Consider the following 27,183-nt stretch of genomic DNA (forward strand, 5'->3'; position numbering starts at 1 on the left):
GGGACATGGACTGTGTCCAATCTGATCAACTTGCATCTACCTCAGCACTTCATACAGTGCCTGGCACATGGTAAGCGCTTAACAAATACCATAAAAAAAGTGCTTGGGAGAGTTCAATACAATAGAGTTGATAGACACCTTCCCTGCCCACAACAAAGTTACAGTCTAGCAATTGATGTTAGTTACCTTATGATAATGAATTCTCTCCTTACCCTATCACCTTAAAGCAGGTGAGGATGGTTTAGCAGCACACTCAGGGTTTCTTGACTCTCACTGCCTATTCTCCCAGAGCTCTAAAGCGTTGGCTGGGCAGGTTAGAGTTACTCTCCCTCAAGCAAAGAGAGAGCCCACTTTGTGGCAAGAGAGAAGTCACTCAAGTGGGCTGAAGAACGAAAACAGGGGGCAGCCACACTTGGATGATTTTTAAGATAAAAGGCTCAGCTGTCTGAGGGCATCATCATCCATCATTATCATTGGTATTTATAGAGCACTTCCTGTGTTCAGAGCACTGTACCAAGGGCTTAGGAGAGTACACTACATCAGACAAGTTCCCTGCCCACAAGGAGCTTATAGTCTAAAGGGGGAAACAGACATTCACAGGAGTTCATAATATACAATTCATAGATATATATGGAAGTGCTTGGTGTGAGTATCAACATCGGTAATATGTTCAAGCAGAAATATCAATAGCTTCAAGAAGGGTGTGGATAAATTTATGGATGAGCAGTCTCCAGTGGGACATGAGAAGGGAAGATGGGGCTGCTAAGATGGAATGTTCATAAACATGAAGATGGGATGCCAGCCATCACTCTGTTCCTCCAAGCATTTGGCTTCCTTGCTGGGAACCAGGATCTAACTGGTAACTGTGCTACCAGCTCTGTTAAACAGTACTCTCCCCAAGTGCTCAGTACAGTGCTCCGCACAAAATAAGTGCTCAATAAATATAGTTAAGAGAAAGGGAGAACTGGCATTGTATCCCCATTTTACAGATGATAAAACTGGATGCGAAGGTTTGCCCAAGGTCAACCAGCAGGCAAGTAGCACAGCCAGGATTAGAACATAGGTCTCTGACTCCCAGGCCTGTGCTCTTGCCACTAGACATTGGGGTGGAATGCCATTGGTCTAGTCCAGTACAGCATTTGTGTTATTAAACACAGAACCATACTAAGACTACACAAGGCACACCCAGAAATCGCTGACAAGGTAGTCTGATATTCAATGTCAAAATGACCACAAGAAAGGTAAGACAGGAGAGAACAAAAGTCCTCTTCTTTTGGCCAGACTTTAAACCCTTCTCCCCTTTCCTGCTAGGGCAGCCTGGAAGGTTAGAATACTAATACTAAATGCAACATGAGACAGTTGAACAGCAGGAGAGAATGCACAGGTGGGACAGCTCTAGTCACTGAGCCTGTGAGTACACATGTGTACACACATACCCCCCACTCCCCCAACTCTCTAAGTTCTCTTTACTAAGCAGCTTCAGTTTCAGTGTATCTCAGGCTGTTCTTCTCTTTGGTTGGTCCAACGAATTCTCTAAGGACTTGACAGCCCCTATTGGCTCCCTCCCACCAGTCTCACTGGGCAAAGCTACTGGGTGCCAGAATTTTGAGCGGCCCACAGGTTAAAAAAAAAAAAAAGATGATGCAGAGAGCAGGCAGCACAAACGCTAAAGGCTCTGCCTCCAACTATTGCGCAGGTAGACTCTGACCTGGGGTAGGAGCATTCAGAGTTTTTTCCTTGCTTTATTTGGGCCAGTTGGCTCTGGAGGTAGTGTGGCCTAGTGGAAAGAGCACAGGCCCAAGAACCAGAGCATCTGTATTCTAATCTTGGCTCCTCCATTTGTCCATTCTATGTGACCTTGGGCAAATCACTTCACTTCTCTGTGACTCAATTACCTCATCTGTTAAATGAAGATTAAGACTGTGAGCCCCATGTGGGACATGGGCTGTGTCCAACCTGATTAGCCTGTAACTACCGCCAACACTTACTACAGGGCCTGGCACATAGCAAGGGCTTAAAAAATACCATTAAAAAAAAAAGAGGCTGGGCCCTTTACCCCTGGTACTTGGAGGAGGGAACTTGGCTACTGAGGGGTGACAGCAATGAGGCCCGATAATAAAAGTCAACTGAGCCCAACTCAAATTGATCCCTGGTCATCCCACAGTTCCAAAATGCATAGGCAGGTAGAGCAGTGGCTAGATGGGGCTTTCACAGAAATAGCAGGCAACACAGAAAAAATTGGAAAGCTGGGGAGGAAGAAATTTCCAGAGAGGGAGAAGTCGTTCATGTTCTCAAATTTCACTTTATAGAAAATGAAGTCAAAATGCCAAGAAGTGAAAAGCCTCTGAAGTCCAACAACAAAATTGGAGGCAGGGCAAGTACCCAACTGAAAGACCAGTGTTTTTCACCTTGCACATTGCAGTTGCCGAACAAGTCTTTCCTCATTAGAAATGGAGAATTGGGGGCACTTTCTCCAGCAGATATGGACACTCCTATCTTCCCTTTTCCTACCCAAAATAGCCCAAGAGAAATCTGAAAGAAAGTCATTCCCTCTGTTTTTTATATCCCATGTGAGCACAATAGATAACAAGGAAGAAAGTTTATTTTCATTTCTTTGACCTTTCTATGAGCACGGCTCTGGTCTAATGTCTGACCTAGTTATCCCCAGTTTTAGTACAGTGCTTGGCATATAGTAAGCACTTAACAGATACTACTTGATGGCAGGGATCAGGTCTACCAACTGTATACTTGTACTTTCTCAAGACTCTTAGTACAGTGCTCTGAACACTTAATAAATGCCACTGACTGATTGATTAGCACTGTGCTAAGTATTGGAAGAGAACATCAAAAGGAAAACATGCAATCCCTGACCTCAAGGAGCTTACCATCTAATGGGGAAAAGACAGGCAGATAAAAACATTTACAAAGAGTGAAAGTACGAAGGACAAGGACATACCAGGAAGCAGTGCAAATACATGAAGATGAAATAGCTAAATAACTGAATGCACAGTAATAACAGCTATTATGATACTTTCTATTAATAATGATTGTTTTATTTGTTAAGCTTTTACTATGAGCCAAAGACTGTACTAAGCACTGGGATAGCTGCAAGACAATCTGATCAGACTTCGTTCTTGTCCCATATGGGGCTCCCAGCCTAAGAGGTAGGAAAAACAGGGGTACTAAGGTCACTTTATAGATGAGGATATTGAGGCCCAGAGAAGTTAAATGACTTATCCAATGTCACATGGCAGGCCAATGGCAATCTTATAACTCCCAGCTCTGTGTTCTTTCCACTAAGTCTCACTGCTAAACAAATTATAAATAAAAAAATACATGGAGGAGATACAGAATAAAACATTGAAAACTATTACATGCTCACAAAGCTCATTCAATGCCAGTTTTTACCCTATGATCAATTAGCACTCTCCCTCTTGCCTAACTTGCTCATCTCCCACTAAAACCCAGCCCACACCTTCACCTCCTCTAACACCAACGTACTATTGTTTCTCCATCTCCTCTCTGGTCATCGACTCCCTGCTCACATTCTCCTTCCAGCCTGGAACTCCCTCCCCACCTCACCTTCATATCCAACAGACCACTAGTCTCCCCTTCTTGAAAACCCTATTAAAATCGTATCTCCTCCAAGGAGCCTTCCTTGAGAAACCTCTCATTCCCCCCCACCCATTTTCCCTCCCTTCCCATCATCTATGGATTTTGGATCTGCACCCCATAAACAGTGCTTAGTACAGTGCCTGTCACAGAGTAAGCACTTAAATATCACAATTAATATTATTATTACTCACCTCATCCCAACTCCTTTAGCATACATATCCTCATATTCTACTGCTTTCCCTATCTGTAATTTCTCTTAATGGCTTGTCTCCCCCAGTAGATTTTGAGTTCCAATAGGGCAGGGACAGTGTCTATCAACTCTACTGTATTGCACTCTTATAAGTGTTTTGTACAATGCTCTGCACACAGCAGGAACTTAACACCACTGACTGATCTTAACTAAATACATGGCTTGAAAACGAACTCCGAAGAAAAGTTATAAAGGAAACAAAAAACTGATCCCACGCTCCGAGGGAGAGGAGGGAAGAGGAGTGGGTGTGGAGGTGCTGGAGGGGAGAATGGACAGGTAGCCAAAAGTAATGGGACCTCTTGTCCCTTGCCTCCAAATTTTCCCTCAGGAAATCCTGTAATTTCAAGCTTTCCTACTTACACCATGTCTGGACAGGTGAAAGTGAGGACAGCCAACATGCACTGCTCTGATTTGGGATAAACTGAAGAAGAGCCCCAAAAGCATTTGTCTCCCCAGGCTGTTGGGAGCTTTGATGTAGAAGCCATGGACCTAGAGGAATCCTGATGAAAGGACGCCAGGTGTTCTTGCCTGACAGGGCTACAGGATTGGTTCCAACATCCCTTTTAAGCCTGAGTTGTTGCAAATGGCCTCCCCGGTTGTGCCTCACCCTCTGATTGCCTGATGAAGAGCAGCCAGACCTAAGAGATCACAGCAGATCTCAAATTCCAGGTCAGCCCTCACAAGCCTGAGAGCAATTCGAAACTAGCCCTCTACTTCCCAGTATGCTGAAGTGGTGTGGAAGTGCTTCCCCTGGTGCCAGGGGCTGAGCTGCCACATGTCAGAGCAGGAAGATGTCAGCCAGCAATAATTAACCCCCGCCCCTTGCTCACCCCTGTCGGTGTGAACCTTGCTGGTTGGGGCTCGCCCTTGTGTTTCACAAAAGTCACATCGGTGGACAGCAACCAAAGAGTGGGGGACATTGCACCCCTGCTGCCCAAATGGACAGATGACCTATGGACAGGCCATGTTTGTAAGCAAAGGTTCCGGACAGGCTTTATCAGGGCTCACTCTTCTATGGGGTGAGTTAGCCTTTTGAGAGCAGTGATTCACATAGATTCTTCTGGAGGGAAGAGTGCAGAGTTGTGGTTTGGCAGTTTAATCCATGTTGAGACGGCACCTGTCTATTGGGTTACAGAGCAGGAATTTCAGATGCAGGCATCCCCATCCCCGAGCCCAGAATTCCGTCTGAATAGGCAGGAAGCAGAACACATGTGGCCCACTGACATTCCTTCCCCTCTGGTCTCATGAAGTAGAGCCTGGGGGAGGGGATGAATGGGGGCTCTGGGTTTTCACAAGGACACTATTTGGTACAGAAACCGGAGACAGGGCTACAATGTAGAAAACTGAAGAGAAAGAAATTTACCTTAAACTTCCTAAAGCTTTGTGGGCTGTTGTGCCATCATCATGCTACTCCAGAATAATTTTTTACTTCTTAGGACTTTAAAATCAGGCTCTACTTTTCAGAACAGAGGCACATTGGGTAGAGGTTACCTTTCAGGTTCAATTTGTCTCCTCTTTGGTTGCTGTCCGCCAGTGTGACTGTGTGAAACACAATGGTCAGTCCCACTCAGCAAGATCCAAACCCACTCTCGGAAATCCACTTGGAAACTCTGGGAAAATCCACTCTTGGATAGCAAGAACCAATCAATAGCAACACCAATCAGTGTTATTTATTGAGTGCTTTACAGGGTTCAGAGCCCTAAGCACTTGGAAAGTACAATACAGATGGTAGACATGATCCCTGCCCCCATGAACTTACAGTCTAGTGGGGGAGATGGACATTAAAATAAATTACAGCTAGTGGATGGCAGAGTATGGGGATATGTATGTAAATTCTATGGAGGCTGAGGATGGGGTGTGATTCAAAGTGCTTAAGGGGAGCAGACCCAAGAGCTTAGGGTGGGGGAAAAGGGGCTGGACAGGCCAGAGTCTCCCCCATTCCCACAAGCAACAAGGGGCACACAGACCGGAGTATACTCAGCCTGGAGGCTCCCTTCAGACCATCTCTGTGGGACTTCCTCCATGGGCCATAGGCCAGAGAAGCAATGGAAGATGAGGCGCTTGCCCCAGAACCTGCTCTGGCAGTCCGTGACATCCTGATCTATGCAGAGAGACTCTGCCGCCCTCTTCCCAACCTTTTGCCAAGTTTCTACAAGACCTCAGACTACATCACCTGAGCACCGGAGCTGAGCCCTTACTGAAATGGTGGATGGGGAGCAGGGGGAGAAAAGGAGTCTGGCAGATTGGTCCATTTCACCAATACCTTGGAGTCCTGGATGCCTAAGGAAAAGCTCTCCACTTAGCTGGCTGTAGCCACCACCACTGAGCAGAGCAGATGGGGGAGGAGTACATACTATCCCCAGGATCACTGAAAGTCCAGACTACCCCCACATTGGAGAGAAAGGGAAGTTTGGGGGAGCCACAAAAGATCAACATGCTTGCCTATGAATGCTTGGCACTGTACTAAGTGCTTGAGCGAATACGACAATAGGAAGGCACATTTTCCCTCCACCCACCGACCCAAGTGCTTCAGGTGGATCCATTCCTGTGAGAGGCAAGAAGGAATGGAACGCAGCCTCTGGGTGTAGACAGATCACCATTTTGGCTGTTGTTGTCTCTCCTCCTTCTTAATCCTATCCCTCATGTGTGGGCAGCAGAGAAGCTAAGTTCTCCTGGAACTCCTCAGGTGCCACTGAAATCAGAGCTGCCAGGGCACTGGCAAAGATTTTTCCTATTTTCCTACTGCTGGCCTTCCCTGACAGCCTGCCACTGCCACATTTTCCTTTTATCACTCACTCTGGCAACAACGGGTGTGGAGGAGGAAGCAGTGTGGCTTAGTGGCAAGAGCACGGGCTTGTGAGTCAGAGGACATGGGTTCTAATCCCGACTCTGCTACTTGTCTGCAGTGTGACCTCGGGCAAGTCACTTCATTTCTCTGTGCCTCAGTTACCTCACTGTAAAAATGGGGATTCAAAAATGTGAGCCCCACATGGGACATTCTGATTACCCTGTATCTACCCCAGCGCTTAGAACAGTGCTCAGCACATAGTAAGCGCTTAACAAATATCATCATCATCATCAAATATAAGGACCATTATAAGGGAACAACTTCAGTATGGCACTCCAGCAGCACCTGTGGACTAGATGGCTGTTGGGTGACGGAAGGGAGAGTGGGGGGGGAGAGAGAGGGCAGGAGTGTGTATGTATGTGGCCGAGAAGCAGCGTGGGCTATTGGATAGGGCCTGGACCAAAGAGTCAGAAGGACCTGGGTTCTAATCCCAGGTCCTCCACTTGTCTGCTGTGTGACGATAGGCAAGTCACTTCACTTCCCTGGCCTCAGTTATCTCATCTGTAAAATGGGGATTAAGACCATAAACCCCATGTGGGACATGGTCTGTGTCCAACCTGATTAGCTTGTATCTACCCCAGGACTTAGTGCAGTGCCTGGCACACAGTAAGCACTTCAATACCAATACAAAAAAATGAAAAAAAGATCTTCACATTGGAAATTGATCATTTCAAAAGGCCATGGCTGCCCAAGATATACCAGGGCCTGAAACTTTTCTTGGGCATATTTCAAGTCTGGAGGTGGCAAACAAAAAATGGACAGGAGGGCAGTGGAAGAAGAGAGACACAGCAGAGCATCAACCACTGGACCAACTTCTGCAAGACAGCAAGGTCAGTGAGGGGGTGGGCGGAGTGGGTAGGGGCAGCAGAAGCTGGAACCAGGGCCTGCCTGGCCTAGGTCACAACCAGGGTACCCCCTCCTTTTTGGGGGGCCCTTTAAGACCCACTGTCTGGTTCCCCAGACGCTACTAGCTTGCACTCTTGCTCCATCCCACTGGCACAATCGACGTTGCACACGATCTTCATCCCCAACGCCCGCCTCCGCATGTCTGATCCGTGACATCAGGCAGGCCACATTTAGAAAGGTATTTCCTCCGCGAGCTTAACTTTCCATAAAATTAAAAACAGCAAAATGTTTACCTTTGTGGACCAAAAGGGAGCAAGCCACATGCATCGAGATCTTTCACTGCCAAGCTCAGCATTCCTCGGCATTCGACACCAAGTCGCTCATGGGACAGTGCGAAAGGAGGCCCGGTTTAAACCCCCACCCCCTGCCCTCCGCCTCCCCTTTCTACATTCTTGCAAAGAGTCCGGGGAGGCACTTAATCTCGCTGCATCTCCCTGAGTTGGATGAACTTGTTTCCTTAGCTGCAGGAGTACCGCAGGAGAACCCCCCCGCCCCACCGCCCGCACCTCCTCCCACAAACACACGGAATATTTCTAGCACTGTCCTGAGTTTCCGTTCCCATATCAAAAGTGCCTCTTTTCTGCTGAAACAGCAAGATCTGCCAACAAAACAAGCAATCAGGACCAAGGTTTTCGTAACAAAACTCTTTCCCCTTGAAACCCGCTAACAATGAATCACTGTGGCTTAATGGTAGCAGCAGCTGTGCCGGTGGAAGGGATCCCATGTGAAAGTTGTTCAGCGGGGTTCAAAACTTCTCCGATCCCACCTCTGATTCCTAAGCGATGGCAACAAACTAACTTTAGGTGCTGGACTCTGGGTACCTCTGGCTCCAGTGGGTTCCATACAGGAAAACCTCCTTAAGGATAAGCAGGCATCCTGCCAGCAAGGGGAAATCATCACGAGGTGAGAGGAGCAGCATGGCCTAGAGCAGCACAGGCCAGGGAGTGAAATGACTTGAGTTCTAATCCCTGCTCTGCCATTTGTCTGCTGTGGGACCTTGGGTAAGTCACTTCACTTCTCTGTGCCTCAGGTACCTCACCTGTAAAATGGGGATTAAGACTGTGAGCCTCATGTGGAACAGGGACTATGTCCAACCTGATTATCTTGTATGTACTGCAGTGCTTAGTACAGTGCCTAGCATAGAGTAGGAATTTAACTAACTTCATTAAAAACAAACAAAAAAACCAGTTCCAAACACCCAAGGAAAGGGATTTGAGTGATCATGAAGGGTCTTTTCTATCACTGAAGTTGGGTGGTCTGCACCCTCCAGGGATCAGGATTCTGTATGGTTAACTATGGTTAACTAATCCTGGCTCCACCATTTATCAGCTGTGTGACTTTGGGCAAGTCATTTAATTTCTCTGTGCCTCAGTTACCTCACCTGATTGGGGATCTCTTAATGGGGATCCCTTAAGGGATCCCCATCCCTTAATGGGGATTAAGATTGTGAGTCCCATATGGGGCAACCTGATTGTATTTACCCCAGCACTTAGAAAAGTGCTTGGCACACAGTAAGCGCTTAATAAATACCAGCAGCATGCCTCAGTGGAAAGAGCACAGGCTTGGGAGTCAGAGGTCATGGGTTCAATCCCGGCTCTGCCACTTGTTAGCTGTGTGACTTTGGGCAAGTGACTTAACTTCTCTGTACTTCAGTTACCTAATCTGTAAAATGGGGATTAAAGACTGAGACCCATGTGGGACAACTGATTACCTTGTATCTACCTCAGTGCTTAGAACAGTGCTTGGCTCATAGTAAGTACTTAACAAATATCATTATTATTATTATCATTATTATGGGCTTCACCCTTGCCCTAGAGAGATGCTCATCAAATCCTACCTTGGTTCATTCATTCATTCAATAGTAGTTATTGAGCTCTTACTATGTACAAAGCACTGTACTAAGCGCTTGGAATGTACAATTGGGCAACAGATAGAGACAGTCCCTAACCAATGACGGGCTCACTGTCTAATCGGGGGAGACAGATGGACAAAAACAATATAATCAGGATAAATAGAATCAAGGGGATGTACACCTCATTAACAAAATAAATAGGGTAATTAAAATATATCCAAATGAGCACAGTCCTGAGGGGAGGGGAAGGGAGAGGGGGAGGAGCAGAGGTAAAGGGGGCTTAGCTGAGGGGAAGTGAAGGGGGGGAAGGGGGAGGGAACAGAGGGCGGAGGGAAAGCAGAGAGGCAGCAGAGGGAACAGAGGGAAAAGGGGAAGCTCAGTCTGGGAAGGCCTCTTGGAGGAGGTGAGCTCTCAGTAGGGCTTTGAAGAGGGGAAGAGAGTTAGTTTGGTGGCAGTGAGGAGGGAGGGCATTTCAGGCCAGCGGTAGGATGTGGGCCAGAGGTCTACAGTGGGATAGGCGTCAATGGGGGACAGTGAGGAGGTGAGCGGCAGAGGAGCGGAGCGTGGAGGGTGGGCAGTAGAGAGAGAGAAGAGAGGTGAGGTAGGAGGGGACAAGGTGATGGAGAGCCTTGAAGCCCAGAGTGAGGAGTTTTTGTTTCATGCGGAGGTTGATAGGCAACCACTCGAGGTTTTTAAGGAGGGGAGTGACATGCCCAGAGTTTTCACCGCTTCCTAAATCCAACCGGCGACCACAGCACATCCCTAAGGGTGGGCTGGTTTGAAAATGGGAATTTGTTGATGGATCAACTCCTGGCTGCCAGCCTCTGCTCAATGCCAGATCCTTAGAGCTTGAGAGTGGGCAACCCTTGGTTCAGGTTGTCCCCAGTCAGAGGCCCCCAGGATAGGGGAGCAGAATGCAGAAGGAAGTTTGACTCAAACAGACTCTTAACCAGAGCTTTTCTCTTCTGGCAGAGAACTACCAAGAGAAGAAAAAGGGGGCACCCAGCTTTACAGACATTAGGCATGGAGCCACTTTTTTTTAATGGTATATGTTAAGCACTTATATTGACAGACACTGTACTAAACTCTGGAGTAGACACAAGATAATCTGGTTGGGCACAGTCCATGCCCCACAAAGGGCTCACAGTGTTAATCCCCATTTTACAGATAAGTTGTAACTGAGGAACCAAGAAGTTAAGTGACTAGCCCACCGTGACAGCAGACAAGTGGCAGAGCCAGGATTAGAACCCAGGTCCTTCTGACTCCAGCCCCGTGCTCTATCCACTAGGCTGCACTGCTTCACTTTTTTCGTTCCCTTCTCAAACCTCTTCCCCAAGGTTTCCATGGACTAGTTGTTTCTCCACTGCTACAGAGAGGGTCCTTGTTTCATTCCCATCCATGTTTTCTTCATTCTTGGTCACCTCCTTGCAGATCAATCAATAGATTTATTGAACACTTACTCTGTGCAGAGTACTGTTAAGTGCTTGGGAGAGAACAACACTTCTTAGACATGATCTCTGCCTGGAACTTACAATGCATGGGGAGGAAGGTGGGGGAGGCAAACTCTAAAATAAATTAAAGGGAGTGGGAAGCAGGTTTAAAGATATGTGCACAAGTGCTTGGAAGGAGGGATGGGGAAAGATGTGAGTAACCAAGGGCTCAGGTGGTGGGGAAATGCTGGAGCAAGTAGCAAATTTTTCAAGTTTAAAACAGCCACTGACCCCCTGCCCCTTTGACAGTAGTCAGTCAGGCAATCTTATTTATTGAGCATGGTGTGCTGAGCACTGTACTGAGGGTTTGCGAGAGTAAAATAGAATATTAAACAGATGCATTCTCTGCCCACAACAAGCATACAGCCTAGAGGGGGAGATAGATATTAATATAAATTGCAGATATGTACATAAGTGCTATGGGGCTGGGACGGGGCTGATGAATCAAGGGAGCAAGTCAAGGTGACGCATTAGGGAGTGGGAGAAGAGGAAAGGAGGGCTTAGTCAAAGAAGGCCTCTTGGAGAAGATGTGCCTTCCACAGTACACACCTCGCGCTAACCATCTCAAGCCCGGCCCGAGTGCAGAGTGCATCACCATTACGGAGGGCAGAAGCCACCTTTCTTTTTCCAAACTCTCCTGAACAAGCCCTGGGCATCCACCAGACATTAATTACTTAATTACCTTGGATTCTGCATGGCCAGGCCTGGAGGCAAATGGCTAATCCGAGAAGGAGGAAAAGGTGTCCAGCTCTGGGGGTGAGGAAGGAATGCAGGAGTGCTAAAGCCAAGATGAAGCAGCCAACCCAAAGAAAAGCAAACCAAGAACCACAGAGCCAGAATTTCTGGGGGCGAGGGCTGGTGCTGGTGCTGGCACAGCAGAACGCCCACATCACACTCTCATTTCCAGAGAGGGTCTTCCCCGGTGAGCTAGGATTAGCGCGCAAGAGTCAGCCCGAAGCACCCTGCAGTCACTAAGAGGAAACTGGCCTTAGTTACCATTTGCTTTGGGAACACAGAACGAAAAACAAACACTGAGGACTGTAAGCTTGGCTCTCCAGGCCTTACAGCACCATCTCTTAGCTGCTGGTAACAATTACAAGGTAATTGTTCCCTTTTTTAAAAGGTCCTCCAGGAACCGGAGAGACTCGATGCTCTGCTTCACGAGGCTGTTATATAACCCATCCCTCCCCCACCTCACCCCATTCCCCTTTTGGGAAACCACACTCCAACCCCATTAAAATGAAAACTCAGAAAAGCAGGAGATGGCAGAAGGAAGGCCAACAAGAATGCTCAGCTCAAACCCACGTTTAAAACTGCTTGATGTTGATAGCCAGTAAATCAGTATCAAAGACCCTTCCTTTTTTTTATTTTTAAACACAAGGGGCTCTCTGAGATGCAAAATCTTAGCCACACTTCAGAGTTCAAAGGGGAGGTCCCTCCCAGGGGCTGATTTCTTTGGGCTTGCTAGCAAAGCACTGTCAAACCAAACCAGAGGGGTAGGTCCAAACCTTCACTTTTTTCTTCCAAATGCAAGTCGGTCCCATTACAAAAACATCCCATGATTTGCCAACAAGTAACACTGGGAAGGGAATGCTCAGGGCCTGGGCAGGTTTTACAGCTGAATTTGACCAAGTTAACATCCCTGGTGTCTAATTCCCTGGTGCAAGCAAATGGTCAAGGATTCACTTCTGAAGTTTGCTCTTTAATGTTCCATTTTGAAGACTAGTTACTTGTACATGGTGCTCTGTATCAGTCAGCCCTCTGCCCAGAATTCTAATAATAATAACTGTGGTATTTGTTAAACATTTACTATATGCCAAGCACTGTACTAAATACTGGGGTGGATATAAGCAAGTCGGATTGGACACAGTCCCTGTCCCCCATGGGGCTCCCAGTCTCAATCCCCATTTTACAGATGAGGTAACTGAGGCACAGAGAAGTAAAGTGACTTGCCTGAGTCACACAGCAGACAAGTGGCAGAGCCGGGATTAGAATCCATGACTCCCAGGTCCGTGCTCTACCCACTCTGTCATGCCGCTTCTATGCCATGCTGCTTCCATTCCAAGCTGGCCTCTCTGGGGGCAGATGAGCAACTAGATCAACCAATCAATGATATTTATTTAGCAGTGCAGAACACTGTACTAAGCACTTGGGAGAGTATAATAGAACAGATCTGGTAGACCCATTCCCTGCCACAAGGAGTTTACAATCTAGAGCCTTTATAGGTACAGGGTCTAATTCCCATCTGTGCATTCTTTCCCAGTGCTTAGTATAGTGCGCTGCACATTTTAAGTGCTTAATAATTCTATTACTACTACTACTCCAACAGAGTGCACTCAAGAGAACCAGGGATTGGACTCTGAGCCAGCGAGAAGCAACACGGCCTAGAAGAAAGAGAACAGGCCTGGGAGTCAGAGGGACTGGGTGCAAATCCTGGCTCTACCACTTGTATGCTGTGTGACCCTGAGCCAGTCACTTAGTGCCTCCTGTGCCTCAGTTTCATCTGATAAACTCCTTCTACCTCCTACTTACATTGTAAGTCCCAGGAACTTTGCCTGATCCATCACTTTGCCCCCTCCTACCCCACCTCATTTCTCTCCTTCTACAGTCCGGCCTGCACACTTCACTCCTCTAGGGCTAACCTTTTCACAGTGGCTCCATCTCGCCTGTTTCGCTGAGGACCCCTAGCCTATGTCCTGCCTCTGGCCTGGAATGCCTTCTGACAGACAATTACTCTTCCCCCTCTTCAAAGCTTTATTGAAGGCACATCTCCTCCAAGAGGACTTCTCAGACTAAACCCCACTTTTCTTCATCTCCCTCTCCCTTCTGCATCGCCCTGCCTTGCTCCTTTTGCTCTTCTCCCTTCCCAGTCCCATAGGACTCATGCACATACCTGTAATTTTATTTATTTGTATTGATGCCTGTGTCTCCCCAACTCTAGACCTTGAGCTTGCTGTGGGCAGGGAATATCACTGTTTATTGTTGTATTGTACTTTCCCAAGCGCTTAATACAGTGCTCTGCACACAGTAAGCACTCAATAAATACGACTGAATGAACGAATAACCTTGTATCTACCCCAATATTTGGTGACTGGCCCCAAGTACGTACTTAACAAATACCACTATTATTATTGCTATCAGGGGAGCTATGTGAGTGGCGCCTGCTGAGCTGGAGGGAAGTGAGTGCACCCTGCTGGGGGCATAGGACCACCAGGTGGAAGGTAATGGTGGCCAGAAAGTCAGGCCGTCCTGTGTGGTAGGGCTGGGTTGGCGGAGATTACTCTAAGCCCACACACATTACCTAAATTTTGGACCAAGAATCACTACCTCTCTTGCCCCTCCCTGGCCAAAAAAAAAAAAAGATAGCAATCAATCGTATTTATTGAGTGCTTACTATATGTAGAGCACTGTATTAAGTGCTTGGGAGAGTATGACGCAACAATATAGCAGACACATTCCCTGCCCACAGCGAGTTTACAGTCTAGAAGGAAAGACAGACATTAATATAAATTATGGATATGCACAGAAGTGCTACTTCTCATAAGACATTACCACCCTTTTGGACTTCACACCCCTGTCTCTCCTAATGTGCAGCTTCATTTTGGGGTGTTTATGATTTTTCATGATGGGGTGGGGGTGAGGGGAAGAAGGTGTGTTTGTATTATATTATGGATTGTTTCCTTGGCAAAGCACTGCGGCTTGAGGATTCTGAGGCAGCCAGCTATCTTCTTAAGCGGAGCAGAGGAAGGCTTTTGCCTCCCTCCTCCTAGAATCCAGCCACCTTGTCCTTTTAATTACTTGGAAAGGAACCCTAATGGACCCAGCAAATTAGTATCGTAAAACAAGACTGAGCAGGGCTGGCTGCCAGGGAAGAGCCCAGCTCAAGTCCAATCTTGCTGCCTAGCCTGCCAAGGACTGCAGATATAACTTCATGCCAAAGAGAAGGGGTGAGAGAGTTAAGCAGCTCACTGTGTGCTTCCCTAGTAAAACTCTCCTCTTATCCTTATGTGCAAAACACCTCTGGCTCTTCAAGAGAAATGGGGCTCATCCCTTTGGTCACCACCTGGCCAGACCCTCCTGGAGCAAGCATCCCTTTACCCAGAGCAAGACACACAGCCCACTTACTCCTCTTGCTGACCTTCATCCCAGATCTGGGGCTGCTCTTTCCAAGGTCCAGGTATCCCATAACCTTTCCCTCTCAATCGGGACTGAACTTCCCTGGGGCAAGCTTCATATTTCATATTTCCTTCTCCCTCCAGAAAGTGAGCGGCAATAAGGAGGAGAAAAAAGGAAATTCCAGCTTCCTGGAAAGCCATAAATTCCAACCAATTTCTTTGCAAACTTTCCTCTGTGCCTACCACCCCTGAATGGGGAGCTCTGCCTTCTTTCCCTATCCTTTAGGGAAAGGTCAGCTGATAGGGATCTTTACAAAGTTTTGGAGAGGAGGGTTAACAGGTCAGTTTTTTCTCCCCAACTTACTCCAGAACACTTGCCCCCCCTCCCCACCGTGCCCCAATTGCACCCCCCTTTTCACCTCCTCCCCCACTAATCACACACACACACACCCCTCCTTCACTCCCCCTTGCCTCTTGGCAGAGTTTCTGAGATAGAGCCCGGGGACAAAGCTGCCTACCTTATTTTTTCCATCTCGCTTCACTTCTCCCTTTCTTATTCCATGCAAGTCTACTCCCAAAGAGAAACTCTCCCCAGTCCCAACCACGACCCACAATTGCATGCAAATAGAAGGGTGGGGGGAGGACACACACACACACACACACACACCTCCTCCCCCCCCCCCACCAATCCCCCCTTCTTACCTGGAGGTGCAGGTCTCTACCTGCCCACAAGGGCTTCGGCTCCCAGGAACCCTGGCCGGTCCCGCTGCCCACCGTCCCCTGTGTGCTGCCCACCGTCCCCTGTGTGCTGCCCACCGTCCCCTGTGTCCGTCATGCAGGCTCGGCTGTCATGAGTGGGAGACCCCAGGAGACCCCATCCGGGCCGGAGACCACCTCACTCCAGGCCGGCGAGGACCTCGCTCTGAAAGCAGGCACGCTGGCCCGGTGCTGGAGGCAGAAGCTCGCCACATCGCCCCTTCCCCGGCCCCTCTTCTAGAGGAAAGCGGGCCGCCGGGGCTCAGCCTAAATGAAGGTGGTGGTGGGGGGCTCTACGATCTGCAGCTCCTCCTCCTCCTCCTCCTCTTCCTCCTCCTCCCAGCAAAGGGCTCTCTCTCTGCTCAGCCTGGCTCAGCCCCCCATCTGGCGGAGCTGTGTCTGTCCGGTGGATGCACATGTAGCTGACACTTAAACCCTGACTCTGCGGGAGCACTCTCCTACTGCGGATTCTCTGGCAGAAGGTGGGGAGGAAGGGGAAAGGTTAAAAAAAACCAAACCCAAAAAACCCTGAGGAAATCAAACTGGGCATTTTGGTCTTGCATGGAAAGCTTCACAATCATTTATAGAGGGACAAACACACTCAACCTCTAACGCTTAAGTGGTAGATTTATCATTCTCCCCTGACCTTGGCGGAACGCTTCTGTTTATTTAAAAGGATTTGCTCCTGGTTGGAGGGGCAAGATCTTCTCTTAGAACCTGTAAAGTCAATCCGGAACAGGGATTGCTGAGATGGACAGGATGGACTGCGGAAATCCCAAGAAGCTTGTAGAAGAGGTGGGTCACTGTTAGAGTTGCAGCGTGGCGCAGTGGAAAGAGTACGGGCTTTGGAGTCAGGGCTCATGAGTTCAAATCCCAGCTCTGCCACTTGTCAGCTGTGTGACTGTGGGCAGGTCACTTAACTTCTCTGTGCCTCACTTCCCTCATCTGTAAAATGGGGATTAAGACTGTGAGCCCCACGTGGGACCACCTGATTCCCCTGTGTCTACCCCAGCGCTTAGAACAGTGCTTTGCACATAGTAAGCGCTTAACAAATACCAACATTATTATTATTGAGCTTAAATGCTGGACTTTCCACAGCCGTGGACTGACCTGGACCCCTCTAGGTGAGCCAACAGGCAGAAAGATATAAGCACATGTCTGTCACCTTCCTCTCCATCTGGTCCCCTCCAAGGAGATTAGTCTCCTGCTGAAAACCCTTTTTGCACCCCTTACACTTTCCAATTCAGAAGGAAAACAACAAAATCTGCTTCAATAACAAAACTCCCTGGTCACCACTATCACGTGGCATCTCTCTCACTCATACACCCGCACACACACCACCACCCACCTTCTAGAAACTCTTCCATTTCCCTTTGCTTTCCCAATGATGAAACCGAAGCCTACTTTCATATTGTCAAGGCTTTAGGTCTTTTCAAAAGCATCCCCACCCTGCAAAAATGATCAGGCATATAAGTTGTTTCAGAAAGCAAGAATTTCCTGGAAATCAATCAGTGGTATTTATTGAGCCCTTACTGTGTACAGAGCACTGTACTAAGCACTTGGGAGACAAAATTGGAAGGCCCTCTCCCTGCCCGCAAGGAGTTTACAGACTGGAGGGGGAAAGTTCATCTTATGCCCACCTGGCCAGCATGTTTCTTAAGAGTTGGGATTTGCCCCATCAGCTTCCTGCTCCAGATGGGCAGCTGGGACCTTTGGTAGTTTTCAGCTGACCTGCCAAGTCCCTTGTCCCTCCCGCCTCCCCTCCTCCCCAACCCCCCTCCATTTCCACCAGCCTGACCAACACCAGGACACTTTCATGTCTATTATTAAACACCCAGCCTTCCTCCAATTCAGCTCCTATATCTGAATCCCATGGCTCAGAAGCAGTAGTAGTATTTAACGAGCACCCATTAATAACTGTGATATTGCTTAAATTCTTATACTCTACCAAGCACTGGGGTAGATATAAGATAATCAGGTCAGATGCAGTCCCTTTCCCATGAGGCTCCCAGTGTACTAGATAATTATAACAATTAATAACTATGGTACTTGTTTAGCCAAATGAGCCAAGCACTGTTCTAAGCACTGGGGTGGATACAAGTTAATCAGGTTGGGAAGTACAGAATAATAAAATTAATGCTTTTGCATTTTTTAATAGTATTTGTTAAGTGCTTACTATGTATCAAGCACTGTTCTAACCACTGGGGTAGATATAAGGTAATCGCATTAGACACAGTCCCTGTCCCAAATGGTCTCACTGTCTTAATCCCCATTATACAGATTAGGGAACTGAGGCCCAGAGAAGTGAAGTGATTTGCTCAAGGTCACAGAGCAGACAAGTGGCAGAACTGGTATTAGAACCCAGTTCCTCTAACTTCCAGGCCCGTGCTCTTTCCACTAGGCCACAGATTCTCTGCCCACAGAGAGCTTACCCTTTAACAGAGGAGACAAACATGAAAATATTGACAAATATTTACAACTAGAAAGGTCAGAAGAAACAACTGTGTTTCCAGGGGTCTGGGAAGGGACTGCAAAGGCCGTGGAGTTAGTTGGGAGCAGAGAAGGAAGTCCAGGGCTTCCCCTGGAAAACTACTGAGTGCCTGGCACAATGTGTGTCATGTCATACCTGTTGGGGTATCTGGCACCTGCAAGGGCCACCACTGGCCACCTTCAGACTTCTACACTTCAAGGAAGAACCTTACCCTGTGACACTTATTTTCCTGAATTTGCAGTCATCTCATTAGACATGGACAGAGGGGGAGAGAAGAGATTATAGATCAAAGTGGCCTCATGCACACACCCAAACACTATTGGTTTCCAGGCAGGAACTAGAAGAAAGCTATAAATGAACAGCTAATGGATTCCTATTTACATTAGGCAGTTAACTTTTAACTGCTTAATGAAATGTACAATAAAGTGAGTAGCAGATCCATAAACTTAGGAGACCTGAAGGCCTTTTCATTATCCAAGATGAGGCACCCTCACACAGCGATTTGGGGAGGGTGCACCCATACTCCAAAAAGGTTACAAGTGGATAGCATTCTGCCTCCTCCAGGAACACTTCCTGTAGGATTGTGTGACAACAGAAGACCCCTCACAAATCTAGGGGGATAGGGAAGCTAGAAAAGTCAAAAGGTAGCTGGAGATGTGGGATTTCCATTAACTGCTGCAGTAAATACCACTTTACAAGTTGTAAGCTTTGTAACTTAGTTCACAGTAAAGAACAGGTAGGTGAATTACAAATGCCCAGTTTCCCAAGTAACTGCATCTTACAGTAACTCTTCAGAGGAATCCCAGGTTCCTCTCTCCACAGTTGTGCTTTATAAAGTTGGCAGGTTTCACTGCTCTTCTTGCCTTACACCAACTACTGTTCGATAGTCTGTCAGTAACAAAGCTTTCCCTTCCAGGATAACTTCTTTACAGCCTCCAGGGATATCCTGGTCTAAGCAGTGCTGAATGTCCCTCCTCCTAGCTAAGAGGCATCCCTCAATCAATCAACGGTACTTATTGAGCACTTACTATGTACTGATCACCTGGGAGAGTACAGTACAACAGTGTTAGCACATAGGTTCCCTGTTCACCCTCCTCAAAACCATTCTTCCTGGTCTCTTCCTTTCAGAGATATTTTCAGCAGTGACCCTTGATTGAAATTAAGAAATATGTGAGACCTCCACATCCCTCAATGGCAGTAAGTCGGTTTCCTGGAGGATTCTACTTTTATTTCAAAAGATAATTATGGAGCCTTCCCCAACAGGGTAATTGGCACTGTTTTTTTTTTTTTTTGACTTTTCCACTATCCATACACAAAGTGCGGGAACAGTCGCCTGTTCTTCCTTTGAACTCGCTTCCAAACAAGTTTTTAAAACCTCCCCCTGCCTTAGCCTCTACCAGTTTTTCTGTTCTGGTTCTCTGTCCTGAAATCCTAAGATCAAGCGCTCGTGCTTGTCCATCATTCTAGCTGGGAGAGTCCAACATCAACAAACCCCTGCAGGAGAAGCAGCAGCAGCCTTGAAAGGATTGTGAGACAAGAAGGCAAAGGTGAAAACACTAATAGGCTTTAAGGACAGTCTTAAAACCTTATTAAAAACCACACCTCTTCCAAGAGGCCTTTCCCAACCAAACCTCATTTCCTCTTCTCCCACTCCCTTTTGCATCATCCTTGCACCTGGATATATACCCTTTATTCACCCCTCCCTCAGCCTCACAGTATTTCTGTACATATCCACAATTTGTCTGTCTCCCCTTTTAGACTGTCAACTCATGGTAGATAAGGAACGTTTCTACGAACTCTGCTATATTGTACTTTCCCAGGTGCTTAGTACAGTGATCTGTACATAGTAAGCACTCAACAAATACAACTGATTGATTGCACAATGCGCCAGAAACTGTGGGTCCTGCCTTGGCTTTTTTAGCGTGGCTCAGTGGAAAGAGCATGGGCTTTGGAGTCAGGGCTCATGAGTTCGAATCCCAGCTCTGCCACTTGTCGGCTGTGTGACTGTGGGCGAGTCACTTAACTTCTCTGTGCCTCAGTTCCCTCATCTGTAAAATGGGGATTAAGACTGTGAGCCCCACGTGGGACAACCTGATTCCCCTATGTCTACCCCAGCGCTTAGAACAGTGCTCGGCACATAGTAAGCGCTTAACAAATACTAACATTATTATTATTATTATTATTATTATTAGCCACAGGTGAAATGCATCCTTGGTAGCAACTTTCATTCATTCATTCATTACTGAGTGCTTACTGTGTGCAGAGCACTGTACTAAATGCTTGTAAAGTACAATTCAGCAATAGAGACAATCCCTGCCCACACTGGGCTCACCGTCTAGAAGGGGGAGACAGGCATCAAAACAAGTAAACAGGCACAAAACACATAACCAGGCACAAAAGGCAGCTCTACACAGTATACAGGGGAGGAAAAGCAAAGCTATTTTAGTGACACCCAAGTAGCCTCCCAATACAGAGCTCCCACAGGAAGAGTAGTATTCTAAGAAGCAGCTCACTTGTGTCATCCACCCAATGAGAGCAGACAGTTTCCAAAACACCACTCTGAACTATTAGAAATAGCAAGGGTATTTACTTCATGTTCACAGAGCACAATGCACTGTACTAAGCACTTGGTAAATACAAGAGGCACAAGACTTGCTCCTCAGTCTCTTTAGCTATTCTTTATTTAGATGAATTGGGAAATTGGTCCAGGGAAGGGGTTCTACGGTAATTCCAGCTTCAAGGGGCAGAAATCAAGCCTAAAGCAGCATTCCCCAACCTTATCCACAACCCACACACAAGCAAATAAACCCAAAATACAGTCATACATAACCCAGAAACTGTGAGAAGCAACACTGAGTAGTGCATAGATTATGGGCCTGGGAATCAGAAGACCATGGGTTCTAATCCCTGCTCTGCCACTTCTGTGAAACTCAATTACCTCATCTGTAAAATGGGGATTGAGACTGTGAGTTCCACCTGGGATGGCGACTGTGTCCAACCTGATTTGCTTGTATCTACCCCAGTGTTTATTATAGTGCCTGGCTTGTAGTAAGCACTTAAATACCACAATTATTATGATTATTATTAAAGGAAGTACGTGTTCAAATGTACGTGAGGAAAATGAAAGATTTCCAGAATGACTGGGCAAAAGCCTAGTCCTGAAACTTGAGAAAGAGGAGAAGATAAGCCTTCCAAAGCAGGTTCACTACTCTCCCACCTCTGACATTGAGCAACCCAGATTCAGGTAGTCCATGCCCAAATCTGCATCCCCGGCCTGCCAACAGGCACCAGCCAGGCTTACATCTCTCAAGAGTTCACCAGGACATGACCTGTCTCTTGTTGCTGCTGTTTTATGATCCTCCAAGTACACAGAAACCACAAGAAGGGGGAACAGAAGAGAAGCAGCAAAAGGAAAGCAGAGTTTTCTTTCATGGTATTTGTAGAGTGCTTACTATGTTCAGAGCACTGTACTAAGAGTTTGGGAAGGTACAGTACAACATAATTAGCAGACATTCTCTGCCCATAATGAGCTTACAGTCAAGAGGAATCTTGCCTTACGCCACTCAAAGTGCTCATGCCAGCAAAGAGCAATGTGAGAAGCAAGATGGCATAGTGGATAGAGTATAGGCCTGCGAATCAGAAGGTCATGGGTTGTAATTCCAGCTCTGCCACTTGTCTGCTGTGTGACCTTGAGCAAGTCACTTCATTTCTCTGTGCCCCAGTCCCCTCATCTGAAAATGGGGATTGAGACTGTGAGCCCTTCATGGGACAGGGACTTTGTCCAGTTTGATTTACTTGAATCCACCCCAGCAGTTAGTACAGTGCCTGGCACATAGTAAGTGCTTAACAAATACCATCATTGTTCCCAGGCACCCTAATTAGGAGCTGAAACATGAGTTTGTGCATATATGTATACCCATTCATGTTTATTGAGTACTTATGTTCAGAGCACTGCCCACTTGGGAGAGTACAACAGTTGGTAGACATGTTCCCTGTCCACAAGGATCTTACAGTTTAGAAGGATGCCCACGTACGTACACACACTTGCATATGCAAGCACAGATGCATGCGGAAACACATCCACACCCCTACTTACGATCCTCTGGCACTCATCCCTTCCTCAGAGGCGAACTTGCCCCCTTAAAGTAGAAGGGGCAGGAGGGGCAACAACAGCCTTGACAGGCTTGGCAGCCTGGACCGCTAGTGAAACAACCTTGCTGCTATTTATTCCTGCCATCCCTCCAACCCCCCACGGTTGCGCGAGGAAGATGAAAGAGGAAGATGAACATGAGGAAGATGAAAGAGAAAGCCCTCTGTAGTCCTTTGAAGAAGAGTGCAAAGCGACACCTTGGAGGTGAGGACTGAAATTCAAAAGAGAAGAGATCCTGTGAACTCTCCTGGGCCCCACTTCCCACACAGAGGAGAGTGGCAAGGGACCGACCATTCAACTGTAAAGGGGAAACCCAGGCAGAGGGGATCCATGAGCTTTGTAAGCTGGATACAGCCATACATCAAAGGGGATTTTCCTGTTTTGATTTGCAGCCAACAGGTCTTTCAAATTAAACCGAACCAGACTAAACTAAAGTACTAAGGAAAGTCCCTCCACAACGGTCTGCTCAAGCTTAAACTTTTCAGCCAAGAGTCTTCAGGCGGCAGGAGGGGAGACACAGTGGAAGGAAGAGCAAAGGGGCTTGTCAGCCCGGAAATTTATGAGGCTTTCAGGAAGGGCAATCAGAAGGTACTTTATTACTGTAACACTTAAAACAAAGTCTTTACCTTCCACCAAATTCCTTCTGGGAAAAGGGGAACTGGTGTTGCAACAACCTAGTCAGAATACAGAAAATGTTCTCATTGTTGTTGTTACTGCTGGTTATTTTATATGTAAAGAGTTTACTATGTGCTAGGCACTGTACCGGAGCGCTGGGACAGATACAGGCTAATCAGGCTGGACAAAGTCCAAGTCCCACATGGGGTACAGAGTCTTAATTCCCATTTTACAGATAAGGGAACTGAGGCACAGAGAAGTGACTTGCCCAAAGTCACATACCAAAGTGGCAAAGGCAGGATTAGAACCCAAGTCCTGAACTCCCAGGCCTGAGCTTTATCTACTAAGTTATGCTGCTTCTCACGGTTCTGGTTCCCACTGTATATTTCTGAAAAACAAATCCCTGACACGAAGGACCATTCCCAGGATCAAAAATAAGACCTGCCTTGGGACCAAGCTGAGAATAATTCTCTTCTCCCTCCCAGGCATATTAACCTGTACCCTGACAACCATTCGGGCATTATTTTGTTTTGAGACAAAATTGTTTGAGTTGAGTTGAGTTTGAGACAAATACTGCAAAGGCACGGTTATCCCAGCATTGTGGATAAGCAATTCCACTTCTTCCTAGGATCCTCAAGGGTCTGATGACCTACTCTGAGGATGCCAGAGAAGGATAGGGAAATAACTATTTCTGTCTCCCCTGACTCCAGTACTTATTTTACTCTGCCGTCTGGATTGTTTTTTTTAAAAAAAAAATTGGTCCATATTTTCCTGCTCCTCAAGAACCCCCAATGGTTGTCCACCCACCTCTGCATCAAACAGAAACTCCTCATCATTGACTTTAAAGCACTCAATCACCTTGGTCCCTCCTATCTTATCTTGCTGATATCCTAAGACAACCCTGCATACACACTGCTCCTCTAGCCAATTTTCCTCTATCTGGTTTATCTCACTGCTGACCTCTGGCCTGGAACTCCCTTCCTCTTCATATCATCATATCTTATCTTCATATGATCATATATTCATATCTTATCATATCTTCATATCAGAGGCAGACCATCCCTCTCCCCAACTTCAAAGCCATATTTAAAAACTGTCTCCTCCTCTTCCTGCCTTCCCCAACTAAGCCCTCATTTCCCTACTCCCTTTCCTAGCTGTGTTCCTCTTTCACTTGGATTTGTACTCTCCCAAGCTCTTAGTACAGTGCTTGGCACAAAATAAGCTCTCAATAAATACGACTGATTGACTGAAAGAGCAGAAGACTGCCCCCAAACTACCTCTAGATACAACAATCCGGAAAGGGAGGAACACTCAAGGTTGCCTTGGAACTGACATGTTAAAAAAAACTATGTTATTTCTGCTTTGATTTTAGAAATTCTTAGAAGCTCAAGGTCCTTCTAGACCGTAAGCTTGTTGTGGGCATGGAAGGTGAATATTTATTATGTTGTACTCTCCCAACACTTAGTACAGTGCTCTGCACACAGTAGGCACTCAATAAATATGATTGATTGAATGAATACCAATTGTGTTGTACTGTATTCTCCCCAGGGCTCAATAAATATCATTGATTGATTGATTCTTCCAACTCAGACTCCTTGGCCTCTGTTGAAGCTGATTCCGGTAATGAACAATTCAGAATTTGCAGTTAGAGGAAGAGAGGGTGGGGGATGAGGGGAAATGAAGTTGCAGGTTTCCGCCATAGTGAAAGAGGGCGAGGACTGGAAGAGGATGACAAGCTGCTGCTGACAAAAACCCTTTCATTCCAGGGGAACCAAAATCACAGTACAGTTTGGTTCCTGTGAAGCTGCACAAACCTTTTGATGAAGAAGCAGGTGTGACTGTGGAGAGCGTCTTCAAATCAAGGAACTCAAGGCCCTCCAAAGGAACTGTTAGAACCAGGCTGCTTACCCCATTTTTCGTTGCTCATTCCACATTAATCTTAATCTTGCAAATATAAAGAAGTGGAAACGTGCATCTGTCCCCAAAGTGACAGGTTTCTGAACAAGACGGCAATATGCTCCAGACTCCTGCTTTCCATACAAATTCAGGAAGATTTTCTGATTTGTGAAAACAAAGGAGAGAATAGTAGTAGAGAGTAACAGAGAGTAGTGACCAGATGGCACCCACCCCTCACCTCCAACCCTCCCCTGCCAGGACCACTGGATAACTCCAGCTGGCTGTTCCCTGCACTGGGCATCAAGAGGCCTGGATTCTAGTCCCAGCTCCGCTAGCAGGGGAATGCCCACTGGGGTTAGCTAGGCCATCAGTGGTGAAAATTTCTGACTTGCAAGCTGGATTTCTCCCCTTCCTCCAAATGTCACCATCTTGCCAACTTCTCCCTCTCTTACTGCCAGATTTGTAGCATTTCCCCTTCTAGGGAAAAGAGTTTCTAATCTCACACAGGCTGAAAGGACAGGGAGGAGCACCCCATTATGGAATAAGAATAAGGATGAGGATGATAAGGACGATAAGGACATTAGAGAAGTAGTGTGGCTTAATGGATAGAGCATGGACCTGGGAGTCTAATCTTCATTCCACCATGTCTATGTGACCTTGAGCAAGTCACTTAACTTTCCTGGGACTCAGTTACCTCATCTGTAAAATGGGGATTAAGAGCATGAGCCCCATGTGAGTCAGGGACAGTGTCCAAACTGATTAACTTGTATCTACCCCAGCGTTTAGTACAGTCCTTGGCACATAGTAAGCACTGAACAAGTACCATTAGTATCATTATACTTGTTAAGTGCTTACTATGGGACAAAAACTGTTTTAAGGACTGGGGTAGCTACATGGTTATCAGGTTGGACACAGTCTTTGTCCCACATGGGGCTCACAGTCTAAGAGGGAGGGTGAATGGGTATTGAATCTCCATTTTACTGATGAGGAAACTGCAGCACCGAGAAGTTAAGTGACTTGCCCAAGGTCACACAACAGCTTGTTAGCAGAGCTGGAACTAGAACCCAGGTTCTCTGACTTCCAAGACCTGTGCTCTTTCCACTAGGTCATGCTGTTGCTCCAAAGTATTCTGAAGTGGTCATTTTTTAATGGTATTTGTTAAGCACTTATTATGTGTCAAGCAATGTTCTAAGCACTGGGCAGACACAAGTTAAGCGGGCCAGATACAGTCCCTGTCCCAAATGGAGTTCACACTCTAAGTAGGAAGGAGAACAGGTATTGAATCTTCATTTTGCAGTTGAGGAAACTGAGGCACAGAGAAATGACTTGCCCAAGGTCACACAGTAGGCAAAAGGCAGAGTCTAGATTAGAACCCAGGTCCTAGGGCTCCCAATCCATGCTCTTTCCACTAGACCATGCTGCTTCTATGGAGAGCCTGATGGGCAGCAGCGGATTCATTCCTTCTGATCACCAAACCTTAAGGAAGTTCAGTCTCCACGTTTAATTTTACTTGTGACATGTCCCACAGGGGGAAGGGAATTGTATTAAAATTCCCGGCCTCCAGTTTCTACTTCTGTTCTCACTCTTCTCCTCCGTTCCTCCTCCCTGCAAAGAACTGCCTGCTGTCATTCCTCTCCCAGAATCCCAATATTGACTAGGCTTCTTTTCTCCAAGAAAGTTTCCTATTTGGAACAGTGACACACAAGGCTTCATAAGAATTTTTCTTCTAAAAAGTCACTATTTTAATTTCAGGATGACTTTCCAGTTCTGAAAAGCTCTGAGGGTCAGGAGAACTATTACTCCAGCAAATTATAGCCCACCGGGAGGTCACACCCATTAATTACCAGAGAGTTTTGAATATGGACTTGAGTTCACCTCCCACCTCAAACTACAAAGTTCCCTTTGTGGGAAGACAAGCACTGGAACCTTTGCCTGGGGGAAAACCAAATTTGAAGTTTCACTTAGGTCACAACTAATTCTTTGTCCTACCCAATCCCTGGCCCTACTTGCACACACCACAAAGCTGGCAATTTATGCAGGACCAGTTTTCCTATGGAAGAACCTGACATTACAGGAATGAGGTTCATGAAGCCCAAGACAGATTGATCAGTGCTCTGCCTGACTCTGGTCAATAACAATTTGAGTATCCAGGGGATCAGTCCCTGAACTTTCTGTGTGCCTGGTGGGACATTCTGTACA

The 27,183-nt window shown here is 46.8% G+C and overlaps 1 protein-coding gene across 4 annotated transcripts in view; it reads right to left on the minus strand.

Moving 5' to 3' along the window:
* Positions 1–27,183, minus strand: part of SPSB1 (splA/ryanodine receptor domain and SOCS box containing 1) — a 104,157-nt gene that overhangs the window by 36,940 nt on the left and 40,034 nt on the right. Inside the window, exon 1 of one of the 4 annotated variants that reach the window (XM_029066516.2) lies at positions 24,997–25,080. The exons of 2 other annotated variants lie outside the window; for them this stretch is intronic. The gene's annotated coding sequence lies outside the window, so the exon portion shown is untranslated. Of the gene's footprint in view, positions 1–15,778; positions 16,024–24,996; positions 25,081–27,183 lie in introns of those variants that run through there. One more of the 4 variants, XM_029066517.2, reaches the window with a different exon arrangement.

The sequence above is a fragment of the Ornithorhynchus anatinus genome, chromosome 5 (assembly GCF_004115215.2).
Source record: "Ornithorhynchus anatinus isolate Pmale09 chromosome 5, mOrnAna1.pri.v4, whole genome shotgun sequence".
In the NCBI taxonomy this organism is placed as follows: domain Eukaryota; kingdom Metazoa; phylum Chordata; class Mammalia; order Monotremata; family Ornithorhynchidae; genus Ornithorhynchus; species Ornithorhynchus anatinus.